Genomic DNA, 18,259 nt, shown 5'->3' on the forward strand with positions numbered 1-18,259 from the left:
ACTTCTGACTCCATCACCCAATGATTTTCCCTTTGATCCTTTACTGGAACAACATGATCTTTACCAAGCAAAAACACAATATTCATGACAATTTTTTTTTTCATGACAATTCTTTGTGTGTGACTAGTATACTTTACTAAACTTTTAATGACCTGGAATACATCACAGAAATGCTAATTACCAGTTGTAGAGTTATCATTCTTGTTCTTAAAAGAAACCCCACTCAAGTTCTCCTGAAGCAGGGATAATGGACACCCAGGACTCCAAGATGATGTTATCTGTACCAGTGAAGGAAAAGAAGCTCTTGGATGTCAAACAAGGAGAGCTGCCAAGCTGGATACTGATGTGGCATTATCCCCAAGAAGCCATTGCTGGAGCTTACAAGGGGTATTACAACAAGTATTTCACTGTGAAGAAAGGGGACCTCTCCGTGATTTCTATGGTGCTGGCAGTTCACGGGCTTTTCAACTAGTGTCATTCTTATAAGGAACTCAAACATGAGCCATGATACAAATACCACCGAAGAGGGCCAATGTGGACACATATTCTGCATTCGTGATTTTGAACTTTGCCTGGCATCCTTGAGTATTTTCATATTCTAATTGAGAATTAACACTCAATAAAAGATGACTGGTACACAGGGAAAAAATAGGACCCCAACTCATTTCTCCAACACAATGCCTCGGTCCTTGCCAGGTTGTCTTATTCTTCTCGAGCCCCTTTCTCACTGCTCTCTCCCGTCTCCTCAATTCCAGACCCACATTTCTATTTAGATATATTAAAGAGTTTAAAGGTTCTACTTTTTTTTGGTCTTCAGTCAGTGTAAACCTTCATATTTAGTTTTAATCAAGTAGCTTATCAAGACATACTCCTAACAAAGTCACTTCTTACCCCAAGAGGAAATCTGGTAAACATCATATTTACTCAGTATAAATTAAAAAAAAAAAAAAAAGCATATAGTCGTGTAACACAAAGTCAATCAATGTGGGCTGTTTTGCTTTTTTCAATTGTGCTTCCCCTTAAAATACATACACTCACTTTGCTGAAACCACCAAGAGGCAGCTGTGTGGACAGATGGCCTGTGTTGACTACAGTGTAATAAACTATATTAAATGCAATTAACACATTTTCTTACTTCTAACAGGAAGTAGTTGAGTGTCATCTATTTCAGACCAAACTACCTTTTGGGTGTACACATGTACTCATAAATCCTCAGATGCCATGTGTTTTTTAAGTGAGCACTTCTGTCAGCATTTATAAAAACGTCTAAACTTGATTATAATTATTGCTAGTTATGAAAAATTAGAAAAAAGTATCCACACTGGCCATAATGATTTGATCAGTATGCTCATTGAATGGTAGTTTTACTTTAATAATTCATAGCTGTTTAGAGTTTTTGTTAAATGGTCTTTAAGGAAAATGATGTTAACTAAAGAAGCAACTAAATTTAATTTACATGAGACAATTATGAGAAAGGAAAAATAAATTTTCTTTTTTCCAGAAAAATTTCTATCAATAAGGTCAAGTAAAATTTACAAAAATATAAAATGATAGGTTATTGTATATCTCAGTTGTTATAAGACTATATGTTCTAAAATAATGAGTTCTCTCATTAAATATTAGTTCATGAGAATGTGCCCTGAAAGTTTCAGTTTTGAATGGAAGTTGTTATTTGATAATAGATTAGAGATTATAGAAAAGTTAAAAATCCAAATAAATACAATAACAATAACAATTTTGTTGGATATTTGCTACATCATTAAAAAAAATAAGCATATCACCCATGTATCGACTATCACTATCTTTATTCTGTAGGAGACACCAAAATACAGACAGGGAGTGAATAAATTGCCCAGGATTATAGTTGGAGTATTTTGGGCTTCAGTTCTCAGGATTCTGAATCCAGATCATGAGCTCTTAACACCATACTACAAAGCCTGCCGGTATGAGTTCCAACAGCCTTTTAGGAGATGAGATGTAAGACTGAAACTAGCCATTAAAGGGCTTGAAAAGCATTTGTTGATAATCTGAATTATAACCTTTTCTTTTATATGAAATGGATATTTTTCGTAGTAACCCATATGAACATTCAAATATTGTTTATAATATTATATAAAATAAAAAGAAAATAAAATCTATACATGTTGAACCTAAAGCCTCCAGTACGAAAATTAGTGTACAATATCAATACCTATAAGTTATGTTTTATGTGGCATTTAGTGGGAAATATTATTATTTCTAAATCATTTTTAGTAAAGATTTAAAATTACAATAAAAAGTGTAACATAGTTTAAAATAATATAATTGATTCCTTAATAATTTACATGGTGAAATGGTCCCAAAGCTATTAATGGACATTATTATGTATACAATTCCATTTTCCACGAGGTCCATAATCTTTCATACTCTTCTTTTTAATATTATGTATATTTAAAAGCCAGACATCATTAAACCATTTAACTATACATGGAAATCTGTATTACTGAAGTGATTTATTGTATATTTGTATAAATAAACACAAACCACTTCAAGAAATAGAATTCTCTGGAAGAGCTATCATTAGCTTTTACTTTTTATAAAATTTTTAAATGTTTTTTATTTATTTTTGAGAGAGAGAGACAGCATGGGGGGGGGGTGGTCAGAGAGAGAGGGAGACACAGAATCCAAAAGAGGCTCCAGGATCTGAGCTGTCAGCACAGAGTCGGACGCGGGGCTCAAAACCACGAACCGCAAGATCAGGACCTGAGCTGAAGTCGACGCTTAACCAACTGAGATGCCCAGGCACCCCAGCCTTTACTTTTACTTTTTTAATTTTTTTTTAATGTTTTATTTATTTCTAGGAGAGAGAAAGAGAGACAGCGTGAGCAGGCAAGGATCAGAGAGAGAGGGAGTCACAGACTCTGAACAGGCTCCAGACTCAGCACAGAGCCCGACGTGGGGCTCGAACCCACAAACCGAGAGATCATGACCTAAGTGAAAGTCGGACACTTAACCGACTAAGCCACCCAGGTGCCCCAGCCTTTACTTTTTAATATGCTTCTTATTAAAGTTGTAATCCATAGCTTTGATATAAACTTGGAAACAACAGAAACTTTAAAGTTCAACAACTGTTTGTAATATATCATGGAAGAGGACGAAAGTGTTCTCAGTTCTAACATATGAAGAGCATATTTTACAGATTTGGACGCAGCACCTTTATAAAGACTATCTCTTTAATACAAAAGTCAATATATCTATATCAATTTTTCATTTTCACTTACATTTATAAAGTGTCAAAGGATTTAAAATTTCTTTGACATAGGGCAACTGGGTGGCTCAGTCCGTTAAGTGTCTGACTCTTGGTTTCGACTAAGGTCATGATTTCACAGTTTGTGAGTTCAAGTCCCATATCGGTCTTTGCTTTGACAGAGCTCGCTCTCTCTCTCTTTCTCTCTCTGCTTCTCTCTCTTTCTCAAAATAAATAAACTTAAAAGAAATAAAATAAATTAAAATACAAAAAATAAAATAAAATCTATTTGATGTTTCTTCATGTGAAGAAATGGAATATGTGTTCTGAGATCAATCGTGAAGCATCAAGTTTACTGGGCATTTGATGCCATCATTGTCCGTATTACTTGTCCGAATGTAAATGAACCATAAGTAAATTACCCCAATCTCATATCCGAAGATTGGAATTCATCTAATGCATCCTCAGCATTGTGATAACAACAACAGAGGATCTAGAAAAAGTAGGTTGCAGTGAAAAAAACTGACACACATGACAAATAACAAAAAATATGAGAAAATAATAGGGGTGCCTGAGTGGCTCAGCCAGTTAAGTGTCCCACTCTTGATTTCCTCTCAGGTCATTATCTCACATTTTGTGGGATTGAGCCCCACATTAGGCTCTGCACTGACAGTGCACAGCCTGCTTGGGATTTTCTCTCTTCCTTTCTCTCTGCCCCTCCCTGCCTCTCTCAAAATAAATAAATAACTCTTTTAAAAAATATGAGAAAAAAATATACATGAAATGTTAACAGTCAGTTATAAATTACAGTTGCTATAAGGATTTCAAGAAAACATGCTTGGTAACAATTTATGGTGATAGATGTTAATTAGACTTATTGTGGTGATCATTTTGCAGTGTATACTAATGTTGAATTATTATGTTGTATACCTGAAACTAATATTATATATTAATTATATCTAAATTAAAAAATATTTATCAGGGCACCTGGGTGTCTGAGTCCATTGAGTGTCTGACTTCAGCTCAGGTAATGATCTCATGGTTCATGAGTTTGGGCCTGCATCAGGCTCTGTACTGACAGCTCAGAGCCTGGAGCCTGCTTCAGATTCTGTGTCTCCTTCTCTCTCTGCCCCTCCCCATTTGCACTCTGTATCATTCTCTCTAAAATATAAACATTAAAAAAATTTTTTTTAATATTTTCCCTTAAAACATAGGTGATATAGGGGCGCCTGGGTGGCTCAGTTGGTTAAGCGACCGACTTCGGTTCAGGTCATGATCTCACTGTTCATGGATTCGAGCCCCGTATCGGGCTCTGTGCTGACAGCTAGCTCAGAGCCTGGATGGAGCCTGTTTCAGATTCTGTGTCTCCCTCTCTCTCTGACCCTCCCCTGATCACGCTGTCTCTCTCTCTCAGAAATAAACATTAAAAAATTTAAAAAAAAAAAACATAGGTGATATAATTTAATAAAATGACCATTTTAATTTTAAAAAACATCTCTTTCTTTAATTTCTCCAATGCTGTCTTTTTAAAATCTAGATTTAATGTTTTATTTAACTTTCAGAGACTTTATATTTGGATTGAGTTTAAGAGATACTTTCCTGAAAAACAAAACAAAAAAACCAGTCCAAGTTAAGGGAGATTAAAAGACAAAGAGTCTTACCATTTATATTTCCTACAAAGATCAAACTGGCATAAAGATCTGCAGTCCTCAAGGAATCTTTAATTGTATCATTATCAATCAGCAGCAGCAGCAGCATTTACTACTCATTGAAAATGAAATAAAGTTGTTCATTATTTTTCATGAATTACTTTGAAAGATATAATTGAAAAATAATTTTAAATTTAATTTCATTACCACCAATCTTTGAATAATTACTACTGTTGATGATTACATTTCTTTAAAAAAAATCTTTTTTTAACATTTATTTATTTTTGAGAGACAGAGAGTGAGCACAGGAGGGCAGAGAGAGAGGGAGACACAGAATCTGAAGCAGGCTCCGAAGCTAGTCATATCAAGCTGTCAGCCCAGAGCCCAATGCAGGGCTCGAACTCAGGAACCTTGAGATCATGACCTGAGCTGAAGTTGGCTGCTTATCTGACTGAGCCACCCAGGTGCCCCTACGTGATTACATTTCTTAAATATCATTAGTTATAAACTTAGTTCAGACTCCCTAATTTATGCTATACACTGAGGGATTAGTTTTAAATGGAAGAAATCTCACAAAAATGGCATTTTGAAGTTTGAGGATAATAATTAAAAGGTCTAGATTGTATTGTTTAGATAAACAATTAAAGCAATATAAATTAAAATAATGTTTCAATGACTGCAATTTAACGAAATGTAAATATTGGCAAAACTCAGTATTCTTTCAATAGGTTAGGAAGGAAAATTTAAATACTTTCCAGGGTAGTCAGATCTAGCATAATTATACACATCAATATCTATTGATTCAGCTATTCCATATTAGGTATTTACCCTGTTGAAATACTCCCAAATCATTTCCCCATTTCAATTATTGTGAGAAAGATAATTTATATCAGAATTATTTGGAATTTTAAAAAATCAGGTAATAAGTAAAAGAGAATATATAAATAAATTATGATCCACCAGCAAAATTATATGCCATATATTTTATATTAAGAATATTCAAAATAATTTGTTAAAATAAAAATATAAAATTTGAAATTTAATTTTCATCAAAAGTCTTATTTTTGCATGTATATATGTAACAACTTTGAAGTCCATGCAAAAAATATTCTGGAAAGATAAATATAAAAAGTACAGAGGACATGACTAGAGAATGAAATATAGATAGGTGTACATATAGAATTAGGTAAAGGTGTAGGTACACAGAGATCTATTTCTATATCTATATATTGTAATTTCAGTAATGGTGACTGATACAATTTGCTCTGTTATTTGATTGAGACAGCTAGCCAGAAATGAGAATTATACTCACCACATAGTGATAAAGCATTTAAATGGTCGAATTAGGCATTATTATAATGATCAGGATCAAAAATAATCTTATTCTTTTAATATCTAATTAAACATGGAAAAGGAGATAGATATGTGTAATATGTAATTGAAATTACAAGGGGCATTCATAATTCCTGATATTCAAATAAATACAGCTGATTTTTAATAAGTTTTTAAATCAATTTAAGAAAGGATTTTAGTTAAAAAGGTAATGTACAATTGATTTTAATTTTCTGTATAAAAATTAATGCATAAAACAGATGTTTTAATTAAAATATAAAATATACATGTAGGTATTAATACAGTTTCAGGAAATAGTAGGTACTCAACATTTAGAAATCATTCATCTGATTTCTCACACTTTTTGCATATTTTTTCTGCTAATTTTCTGACAGTTACTACTGAAGGCTCTTTGTCAAGCTCCCAGTTTAGCCTTTCCATATGTTATATCCAAAGCTGTCATTACTCTTCACCCATCATTTATGAGAATGACTATTACTTAATTTTAACATCTTATTTTTAAACAGCACTTATTCAGAGAGGTATTTCCTGAACAGTAAAATTAATAAGAAATTCCTGGTAAGTTTTCTTATTACATAGTTATGCAAAATATATTCAGATCAATTTTCAAGCTGATGTTATCAAATAATTGTATTTAATTATTTGTTTTCAATTGGTATTGACAGGGTCACTGACCCTATCTACTTCATTCAGCACAAAGTGTCCAGTGTGGAGTCCCATGACTCAGAGTAAGTACACAATAAGTTTCACCAAATAAATGGGATGGTTTTAGTTATACTATTTTGAGTTGCACCACATTCAGGCAAATTCAGGTCCCCTTGATCAATTAACACATTTTAAACAATATTTTGTAACAGAAGTTATTATAAACATACATGCTTTTCATGAGGTCCTAAGCCTATACAAAATCATCTTTCTGCCTACTAAGCATTCTGGTAAAACACTTGGAACTTAACACCATTGACAAAGAAGTCTCCTTGTTTGTGCACCCAGATTATGGGTTTCAAAGTGCAATTGGGATACTAGAAAGCTGTAAAGGACTTTTTGCCACTAAAAATTAAAAAAAAAATCAGGACTGCATCAGCATCATTATTTTGTTCTTTGGAGCTGTTGTAATTGCCTGACTCAGGCTTGCTAAGGTTTGACTTTCTCCTCATTACTGAAACTTCATAAACTGCCAAGAGTCTGAGAAAAAATAGGATTCAAAGAGGGAGACAGACAGCTAAATATAATCGTCAAAAACAGCTAGTTATTGGAGGCAGTCAAAATACGAATCTGATAGAAGGAAAAGAAAACCTCACAAATACATTTAATCCAACTCACCCTCTTCAAGAATATTCTTTGAATGCTGATAACAAGAAAACACTACTGAGAAATTAGTCCCTCTAGCTCACTCATTCTATAGCATCTCTGAAACAGGATAGAAAACACTTTAAGCTTTTAAGCTCAAATTAGAAGGGAAAACCAATCCTTTATTGGTCACAAGACCAAAAAGTGCTCATATAGCTATTATGAAGTATAAACATTTGTTACCTTGAATAAGAATGTGTGTTTTATCACAAAAATTGTACAACAATGTTTCCCACTGCTTTCTCAGTTTCAAGCATATTTTAACCACCATTTCCAAACCTTCAGCATACATGTGAATTGCTCAGCAATGCTGTTAAAAAACAGATTCTGTGTCAGTGTTTCTGAGGTTTTTTATTTTTAAGAACCTTGCAGGTGATGTTAATGCAGTTAGCTTATAGACCCACATTTTGAATAACAAATGTTAAACTGTAATAATTATTTATTAGTGGATTTAGTTTTAAACTATAGTAAAGATTATAAGGTTTTTAAGATTCTTCTCCCATCTAATCTCCCCAGAAATGTGGGTATTTTAAATCTGTTATTACAATTCTTGTTTTACAGCTCATTTAGTCTTCCTTCTGTAGCACATGGTTGAGAGGGAAAAAAATGTATGCCTCTTCCCTTCATTCCTCTTTTCCCACCCTTTCCCTTACACATAGGTATTTGGTTTACTTCCGTCTTTTAGGCATCACCTGGGATATTTAGTCATGTAATATCTCTTTTGTTGATGAGCTATTGAAAGCTGCAGTAGTTTGTTTTTAGTTTTGTTGTTGCATTGGGTAGAGACAGACTTTTGTCTATAGACTATATGAGGAGTGCAAGTATACAATAAGAGCAAAAGGCACTTCCTCCCAGAACCATATAGTAACCATACAGATTGAATCTTCAGGGACATGCCATCTATGCTGTCTCTGAGATAGCTCAGATTTTTGTTCCCGTCTTTTTTTTTTTTTTTTTTTTTTTTGCACACTGGCTCTATTCTTTATTAAAATTGTAAAAGGCAGCCATTATGGACATTAGGTATGCCCATATAACCATCTGAAGTGTATCCAGTTTGTTCTTTTTTTTTTTAATTAAGAATTTTTTTTTTAAATTTCTGAGAGTGAGAGACAGTGTGAGCAGTGGAGGGTCAGAGGGAGAGAGGGAGATATAGAATCTGAAGCAGCCTGCAGGCTCTGAGCTGGCTGTCAGCACAGAGCCCAATGTAGGACTCGAACGCAGGAACTGTATGATCATGACCTGAGCCAAAGTCGGATGCTTAACCAACTGAGCCACCCAGGCGCCCCCAGTTTGTTCTTAATAGGACCAATTTTTATTTGCAGCATAACTTTTTATATGAAGTGCGTTATTGTGCACTTGGCTGTCCTGTGATGAATTTTTTTCATATGCGTCTTGTGCCATATTATTGTTAAAATGAACTGTTGCTATTGTGAAATGGGTTCTAACTGACCTATTAAGGATGTTGTTCAAATGGCACTATTTTAGGGACATTCTAGTGTTTGCTTCTATTGTTTGGGGGGACTTGTGGATAACATATAGATTTAAAAACAAATCTTGTTGCTGATTTTTCCATTTCTTTCCCTCTACTTTGTTACATCTGGGATATAGTCTAACTCATCACTTGTTCCCAAAAAAAAAAAAAAAAAAAATCACAATCTAAGAGGTATACCTTGTTAGTCATTTCATTATTTTATTCTATGTCATTTTAGTAGATAAAAAGTTCAAACAAGTTAAAACTGTACCATATATTCAGAATTCATTTATCCATATTATCTTTGAGGTAGTCCGTTTCAGGGCTGTTTCCCTCCACAGCACAGACTTGGATAACTTTCTCTTATGTTTAAAAATAGAAAAGCGTTTTACACTTTAGCACTATATAATATATATAATTATATTATATGTGCTATATAATATAATGTATAATATACATACTATATAATATACATGTAATACATGTATTTAATAAGTGTAAATTCTGATACATATTTTAAAATCTTGAGTACGGAACGATTCTTCCTCATTTACAAAGGTAGTCATTCTGCCAATATGTATTAAACAGAAAAAACAGAAACTAGTTAATTGGTACAGATCATCAGAATTAATTAAGACACATTCAAAGTGTCTGTCGTGTTTTTATAGACAATACTCTATGCTGTGGCAAAATTAGGCAAACAGTACCAATGGGGAGTTCTATGAAAAATGGAGGAACTGATTCTTCTGTCATTCCTCCTGTATCATTGCATATCTATTCTGGGTAAGAAGAGCCTGCCAAGTCATCAGGAGTTATGTGTTTATGTGGAAATCTGTGTAGAAGCAAGGAGAGAAGGAGAAGTATGCTATATAATCAGGTTTGAAAAGTCTGAACATTTCTAGAGTAGCTATAGCCAATAGGAATAAGGTTGTCAGCAAAACTACTTTACAGGGTAAAACCCTTTTTGTTTTTTCTTCATAGAAAACAGTGCAATGAAAATAAAAAGAGTTTTAGTGTGAAGGTGGACTTTCAAAAAACCATATTACTTGATTTAGAAAGCTGTGCTACCGGAAAAAATAAAAGCTCTTGGATGAAATAATTTCCATTTTGAAAATTTCTATGTTAGAAAGTTTATTTTTAAAAGTCACTGTTGATGATTCTGACCCATGCGGTACTTGAGCTTTCTAGATAAGTTTTAGGTACTGGCTAAATTAAATTTTTAAGAACTTTAAATTAGTATATTTCCTTAAATGAACAATTGAATAGACGAGAGAAGACAGACTATTATTTTCAAACATAATTATTTAAGAAATAAACAGAAAAAAGAGACTTTCTGTAAATTTTCATGGTTTATCTCAGATTATTAACAGGCAAGTACAAAGAATAAGGTTTGTTCATATAAAACTGTTTCATCATAAGCTAATTTCACTAATAATTCGAGGAATATAAGTTCAAGCAAGCAAATGCTTTAAGTTTTATATTAAAATTCAGGGCACTTGGGCATCAGTTGGTTAAGTGACCGACCTTGGCTCAAGTCATGATCTCATGGTTCTTGGGTTGAGCCCCGTGTTGGACTCTGTGCTGACAGCTCAGAGCCTGGAGTCTGCTTCAGATTCTCTCTCTCTCTCTCTCTCTCTGCCCCTCTGCTGCTCATACTTTTTCTCTGCTTCTCAAAATTAAATAAACATTAAAAAAATTTAAAAACACGAAAAAATGCAATCTGCAATACAAAAAGGTTAAAATATAAATATGTGATATCAGAATATGAGTTCATACAGGATGGCAACAAGGAAAGGATGTAGCTCAAATCAGTTCTTAAATCTTGAAGAAAAAAATTCTCTGATACATAGGACCTCAACCTACAAATTAGAATTAAAATGTAGAGAGAATATAATCTACTTATTGATACTATGTATAAAATGAATCCTAGTGCTACCAATTGCTGCTATAGATCTAGATATTTGTGATTTAATATTTAGTTTTTCTTTCTTCTAAGAACATAGATAATGTAGTTGCATTATATTATTTTAGGGTAATTTATTCATTTTTAAAAAAAATTTTTAAACCATTTTTTTTTGCAAGAGAGAGAGGCATACTACAAGCAGGGGAGGGGCTGAGACAGAGGGAGAGACAGAATCCGCAGCAGTCTCCAAGCTCTGAGCTGTCAGTACAGAGCCCAATATGGGGCTCAAACCCACAAACCATGAGATCATGACCTGACCTGAAGTCGGATGTTTAACCGACTGAGCCTCCTAGGCGTCCCAGGGTAATTCATTTTCTGAAGAGGAGCTTTAACCAATCTTTTAAAAAAATTTCTAGTTCTTTGCAATTTTGTTCCCCAGAATTTCTTCCAAATATTTAACTTCTTACATATTTAAATATTTTGGTTCTCTACTTTTAAGTATATAATGAAAAACATATCATTAAATTATGTACACTTGGTTTTTTCTGTGAATTTCAACCATCTTTATTTTAGGTAATATTTTCTTCTTCACCTTCACTAGATCCATCAATATTCTTCTTTCATTTCTTTTGACATTAAAAATTTTAATCTGTAAGTGGTTTCCTCCTTTCATATAAGGCTATATTCTCTTTATACACAAGTGCACTTCAAATGACCAATTAAATTAAGAACTCATTCTGGGAAATTGGGTGGAACTATTTTATTGACTGGGAGGTCAATATCATGTCCTTGTTAAGAAAATGTTGGAGTTGAGCACATTCTTTTACCACCCTTATTTTGGTCAGCAGCTCAGCATGCAAATCCAAATTTTTGATGAGTATCCGCAGCTGATGGTAAAGAAACATTGGCACTGGCATAGAAAAGATGCAAAATTGATGTTCACTGCTCTTACCAGGGTACTATCTTCTACATAACAGGGATTGAAGTGATGAATACAGTGACTTCTTTACTCATTCAAAAATATTTATTTAACACTTATAGAAACTGGCGTGGTGTTTCCATTGTACATAGTTTATATGAATATTATATAGTCATAATACATAATATATTATATTTAAAAATATGATATACATATACTGCTCATACCATTTCAAGCTTTTTGGGGTTTTAAAGACATCTTAGTTCAATCCTTGTTCAAGGAATTGAATAAGACTTACTTGACCATCTCATATTTGAGATACTTGTTTCAAAGGCAGACAAAGTGGTAGAACTGGTTTTGTCATTTAGTTACAGCTGATCTTAATATTTTCAAGCTTACTTTCCAAGTCTTTGCATTTATTTTCATCATTTACTATAAAGATTTTATAACAGTCTATTTTTCGTTTGTTTTTCTCTTTGACTGTATTTGCTTAACTAAACACTTTTACTCCATTTCTCTCTATATCATAAACTCTTTTGTCTTTTGCATTTGTCAGTAAAATAACATTTTTTAAGACCTTAGACATGTTGAACAGTTATCAGTTCAATATTTTGTTTTGTTAGTGATGTGTTGTATCTTCTAATATTAGAGAAATTATAACATCATATTGTTAAAAAAAGAAAAAAAGTTTTGTAAAATCACTATTGATTATTGATGATTCCATGGAGGCTTTATTAAGAGCTAACATCAGTTTGAATAAAGAGCTTTAATCTGGCCAGAGGACTCTACAGTCACCTACCCTAAAAATCCTCAGGTTTAATCATATAGTTATTGAATGATCAGTGCCTATTCTTTTTTTTTATGTTTTATTCATTTTTGAAAGAGAGAGACAGCATGAACAGGGGAGGGTCAGAAAGAGAGGGAGACACAGAATCTGAAACAGGCTCCAGGCTCCGAGCTGGCTGTCAGCACAGAGCCCGATGTAGGGCTCAAACCCACGAACCATGAGATCATGACCTGAGCCAAAGTCAGATGTTTAACTGACTGAGCCACCCAGGCACCCCAGTGACAAGCCATCTAATTCAGAGCTCTGTCAAAGCTGTGAATGTGACTGCTCTCAGATGCTCCTGGTTTTTTTCCTTTTTCTCTTCCATAATGCCTCCAAATTCTCTTTATCTTAGTTCTTTAAATTGTATTTTCCTCTGCAAAATGTAATCTATATAAGGAAGTGTATATATCTAGCTGATTTTTCCATTCGGATCTAATTAAAATATATCATTATCCAAAACTCAACTACTTGCCATTTAAGGAAACCCTCCCTTCCTCAAGTCACTCTCCTATAATCCCTTCTGGTTTTATTCAGGACACTGTTATGACTCTTGAAAATCACTTGGTTCTATTCATTGGTAAGAATTAACTGACCATTCTGCCCTGCTATCATCAGATCTAACTTATTCAGCATCACATTTTTAGGGCTTGGAACAGGAGGTGGTGGATTTCTACTGCCTAGAACTATGTATTCAATAAATGAACAAAATAATACATTAACCTCTGAATAAAAGGAATACAACAATATTAACTATTGTACTGGATTATTTTATACAGTTTTGAATTGTTTAACTAAATATAAGGAGTAAAATATTTACTCAGAGAGAGATGATAGCAGAATCCGAGAAAATGGCCACAAGGCAGCTTTACGGGTCACAACATATTACCAAGTAATCATGTTGCTCTTCCAGTGTTTGAAAATAAATTCAGAAATATCCACAGAGAGCTTATTTCTGTTTTTCAAAAATGTGCAGAGCAACCAAAAAAGATGTTTGAATTGATAATAGAACTACGATAAGGGGTAGGACACCTGGGTGACTCAGCAGGTTTAGCAATCCACTCTTGATTTCTCCTTAGGTCATGATCTCACTGTTGGTGGGTTTGAGTCCTGCGATAGATTCTATGCTGATAGCATGGAACCTGCTTGGGATTCTCTTTCTCTTTTTCTTTCTCTTTCTCTTCCTCTTTCTCTTTCTCCCCCCCCTCCCCTATTTATGCTCTCTCTCAAAACAAACAAACAAATAAATAAACAAACATTTTAAAAAAGAACTACTGTAAGAAGCAAGAATTTTAAATTGGAATATAATCTTACATGGACTTTTCTCAGTAAATCCAAACTTTCCATCTACTTCCTATGTGTCTCCCTAGAGGACTCTTCCTTGGGTCTGCAGGCTTCCACTGGAGGCAGCAAAACAGCATGCTATGTACAAGTCTCAGTTACATGAAAAGCATTTCCCTTCATGTCTGTAATATACAAACTGGTATCTGTTTTCCAAATCAGAAAATTTGTTTTCAGACAAGACCCCTTTGTATACTACAACTAGATCTATGTTTAAAAACCAGAACTACAGTCTCTCATTTCACCTCTAACTTGTTGGAAAAATAAGCATGCTAAATTCCCATTAGCAGTTTTCCAACTTTGTTTTCTTGTAAGGGAGGAGCGACATCAATATTCTAAAGTAAGCATGGATACATTATATATAACGTAATTAGCATTCAGATTGTTATCTTCCTGTAGTTGAAATCTTATTTAACTGTGCTGCTTCTAAGCTAAATTATTTATTTTTACCAACTATTTGATTATTTCAAATACTTATTTACATACCAGAGATGCCTCTCCCAAAACACAGGTATGACAAAAACTTTCTATTTTCAGTTCAAAAGTCTTTTTTTTAAAGCACTTTTTTTTCATTTCAGAGAGACAGAGCATGAATAGTAGAGAGCAGCAGAGGGAGAGAGAGAGAGAGATGAAGAGAGAGAGAGAGAAAATCTTAAGCAGGCTCCTAGCTCAATGTGGAGCCCAATACCTGGGATCATGACCTAAGCTGAAGTCAGGAGTTGGATGCTCAACCAACTGAGCTACCCGGATACCTCTAGTTCAAAAGTCTTAATACGCATATGCTTAGTCAAGTTTTCAAATGAGTATTTGCATCTTTTCAGATGTTGAGTCCTGTAACCAAGCATGAGATACATTTTTCCAATATAGTTCAAATATATATGTGTTGTTCAAATTGTAGCCTTAAACTATGAGGACTTTACCATCCCTGGAAGTTGTTCTGGATATTAAACCACAGTGTTACAATGTCAAAAGTTTGTCCTGCAGGGGATCTCTTTCAGGAAAAGAGAAAAAGAAAAAAAAATATATCCAAGAGACTAAAGCCATGAAATCAAAAGATGTATAATATATAATAGCAAAACATAATAAATGTTAATATATTTGTTAATTTAAAACTTCTCATACATACAATAAATAGCTTTCTTGTGATTTACAATAAATCAAATCTGTAGAAGGAAACTGAAACAGCTATTTAGGAATGGTGACTGTATCCTATTATATTTGGAACCAGCACTTGAGCATTCATTCTCTTGGTACTGCCAGTACAGGGCTAGAAAATTTACAATTTTTTTTTCATCTGCAAAACACTCCCCAAAAGAAGATACCACAATTACTAATTAACAGATGATTATCTTTAAGTTTAAATAATTAAGAGTCATAAATAGTAGTTAGTAGGGTTAAATATATATCCAGTTTAATTTTATAGTCTATGTTTATTAAATAACTCATCTGTTTTTATTTATCTTTTTATCTTTATCCAGAAAGTTGCTTATCTGAAAGTAGTTACTCAAAAAAGTGTGATCTACTATAGGATATCCTTGCATGAGTCAGGGTAATTACAAGCTACTGTTAAAGATTGAAAATCCACATCTCAGTGGAGTAGCATACTTCATATCGAGAAGTAGTTCTTTTCCAAGTGCTCATTTAGAATTGAGGCTTGTTCCATTTTGTGGCATGGATCATTACAATATGTAGGTTCCAACTTTTTTATTTTTGTTGTTCCTAGATTTTCTTGCCTCAAATCATGGAAGTGGTCTGAAAATGGACCTTCTATATTTTCACATTCCATTGCTACAAATCAAGTGACATTAAACTAAAAAGCAGCATGGGATAAGAGGTCTGTCAGGCTCTATACCCAGAAACCAGATAAAACACTTGAAGAGACAGCTAGTTGCTTTCCAATAATCAAGAAACCCTTTTACTCTTCTTCCCCCAGATGGAATATACTCAGCATCTTCTAAAAGGAGGACAAACCAAGTTACATATAATCACTGAATCCAGCTAAATTGTCACATCCTTGCCATCTAATGAAACATTGCCTTATTTTAAGAGCTAAATAAACTTTCATTTAAAATAAACTTTTATTGATCATGGTAAGAAAAGAAACACAAAATGATTTGTTTTTAATGATGCTCAAATTGATATGAAACTATGGTTGGTATCTGCTGCTTGGTGATGAAGAAATGGAATTCAGATGCATTTAATATCTAGTCTTTGCTAAGATCTATTGTAATTAAGATGGAGAATATGATTTTTAATGGAAGAGACAGCTTCTATTCACAGTGAATGTGCAATCTAATTCACTAAAATGATTACTCATGTAGCCATTGTAACTTGTTCTTTACCTTAAAAATCATGGAAACCACAGGCTCTTCCCATTTCTTTTTCTACTCTGTTCTGTAGGAAATTTAAGTTTTGTTGAGAAATTTATGTTAGGCAGAAAAAAAACTTATGTTGCTTTTACATTTAACATTACCCCAAGCATATAATTTCCTATTCTTTGTTCCCTGGAAACATTATGACAGGAAAAATGTTACTGCAAAAGAGACACAACAAGAAATAGAGGAACAGTTCAAGTAAATATTACTGAATCAGTGTGTGTGTGTGTGTGTGTGTGTGTGTGTTTTAATACAATTCTCTGGAGGGAAGAAAAATAATAAATCCTTAAGCATGCTGGGATTACTTTTTTTTCTTTCTTACTCGTCTTGTCTTGTGTAGCTCTTGGGACAGTCCATGTTTTTCAAACATTATGGTTTTTCACTATTTCCTTTAAATGCCCAAAGGTTTGTTTATGTTTTTGCTTTAAGTGTCTCACGATAATTTTGTTTATTTTTCTGTAGTACCTACAGGAATTTAAATAAAGGCATTATTGTAATTTTCACCCCCAAAACCTATTTCCAACAGATTCACTACTTACCATAATGTGATTCAAATCTGCCAAATGATACTTCTGCCTATCCCCTTTCTAATTTACATAAAATGATATTTTTTGGAAGAAAGTATGCTTTATTCACTTATGTTAGCATTTGCAGGAAGAGTAAGCAATAGGAAATGAAATTAAGCTCATTGGAATATGGAATCATTTGTATAGTCTTTTTTTATTTCATTTACTCACTTTTTCTAAAAAAATATATATTTCTGACCTATTTAGGGTTCCAGGTATTTATCATAGTTATAAAGGATTTATTTATTTTTATTTAAGCTTAAAAATAAGATCACTTAGCTTTTGTCTTAATTAAATAGCAGAAAATAACTCAAGTGACAGAAAACATAATTCAAATTTTATTTCAGAGACTTGTTCTATCTCTTATGATAGAACACACGACAAAAGATTTACCTGACCAAAATAATAGAGATAAAGTTTTAATAAGCTAGTGTATTTCTCTGAAGTTTGAACATATTCCTTAAAATTTATGAATTTTTGAAAATTTGATATGTTGGTATATAAAAATCTCACATGCTCACTTCATACCTTACTTGTCTGTAATGCCTGCTATGAGCTACACACTACTCCTTTGAAATGCAAAGAATGATTGCCTAGAAATTATTCTGTGGGGAGCCACTGAGGAGCCTATACTAAGAGAAGAAAGGTGTATTAATAAACTACACAAACTGTTTTGAGCCCTATGACAGAAAGGCAAAATGGCCATACAAGAGATAGGTACATGTAAAGATACACGTAAAGTATCTTGAGCTGCATTTGGAAAGAGTTTATAACCTAACTTGAAAAGAGGTGAAAAGGCATTCCAGGCAGAGTGGGAGAGTATTAAGCAAAGCCATAGGAATTGGAGAGAAAAAACAAATGAAGGAGGGTGGGGAATAAGAAAGATGGAGTTTCCCTAGTGAACTGTGGGAAGAAGGGATGTATGAGAAGGATTCGTCAATTATTAGGCTGTGGCTCCTTTCCCTCTGGGTCTCCCTGTACAGGTGCTCCTTCTGGCTGTATTATTCCACTCAGACTAGTCTTAGAGATGGTTATTACTCGCCTACTCTCATATGTACATCCAGACACCTCCAGGTTAGAGTTCACCGCTCTGTCTTCTCTCCTTGCTTTGAGCCATATTTGACTCTAGTTTAACAGCTGTGTGCTTTAATATTTTAACATATACATACTCTCTTTCCTCCTTTCCTTTAAACAGATTTTAATTGGCTATACTTAATTTGTATTGCCACTGCAGAATGTTAAAAACATAGCCGTGCTTTAACATGGTTTGATTGACTTTA

The 18,259-nt window shown here is 33.5% G+C and overlaps 1 pseudogene; it reads left to right on the forward strand.

Annotated features, from left to right (window-relative positions):
* Positions 1–268: 268 nt before the first annotated feature.
* Positions 269–508, forward strand: LOC120223550 (annotated as a pseudogene).
* Positions 509–18,259: the final 17,751 nt, after the last annotated feature.

The sequence above is a fragment of the Hyaena hyaena genome, unplaced genomic scaffold (genome assembly GCF_003009895.1).
Source record: "Hyaena hyaena isolate Hyena2069 unplaced genomic scaffold, ASM300989v1 scaffold_1005, whole genome shotgun sequence".
Classification (NCBI taxonomy): Eukaryota; Metazoa; Chordata; class Mammalia; order Carnivora; family Hyaenidae; genus Hyaena; species Hyaena hyaena.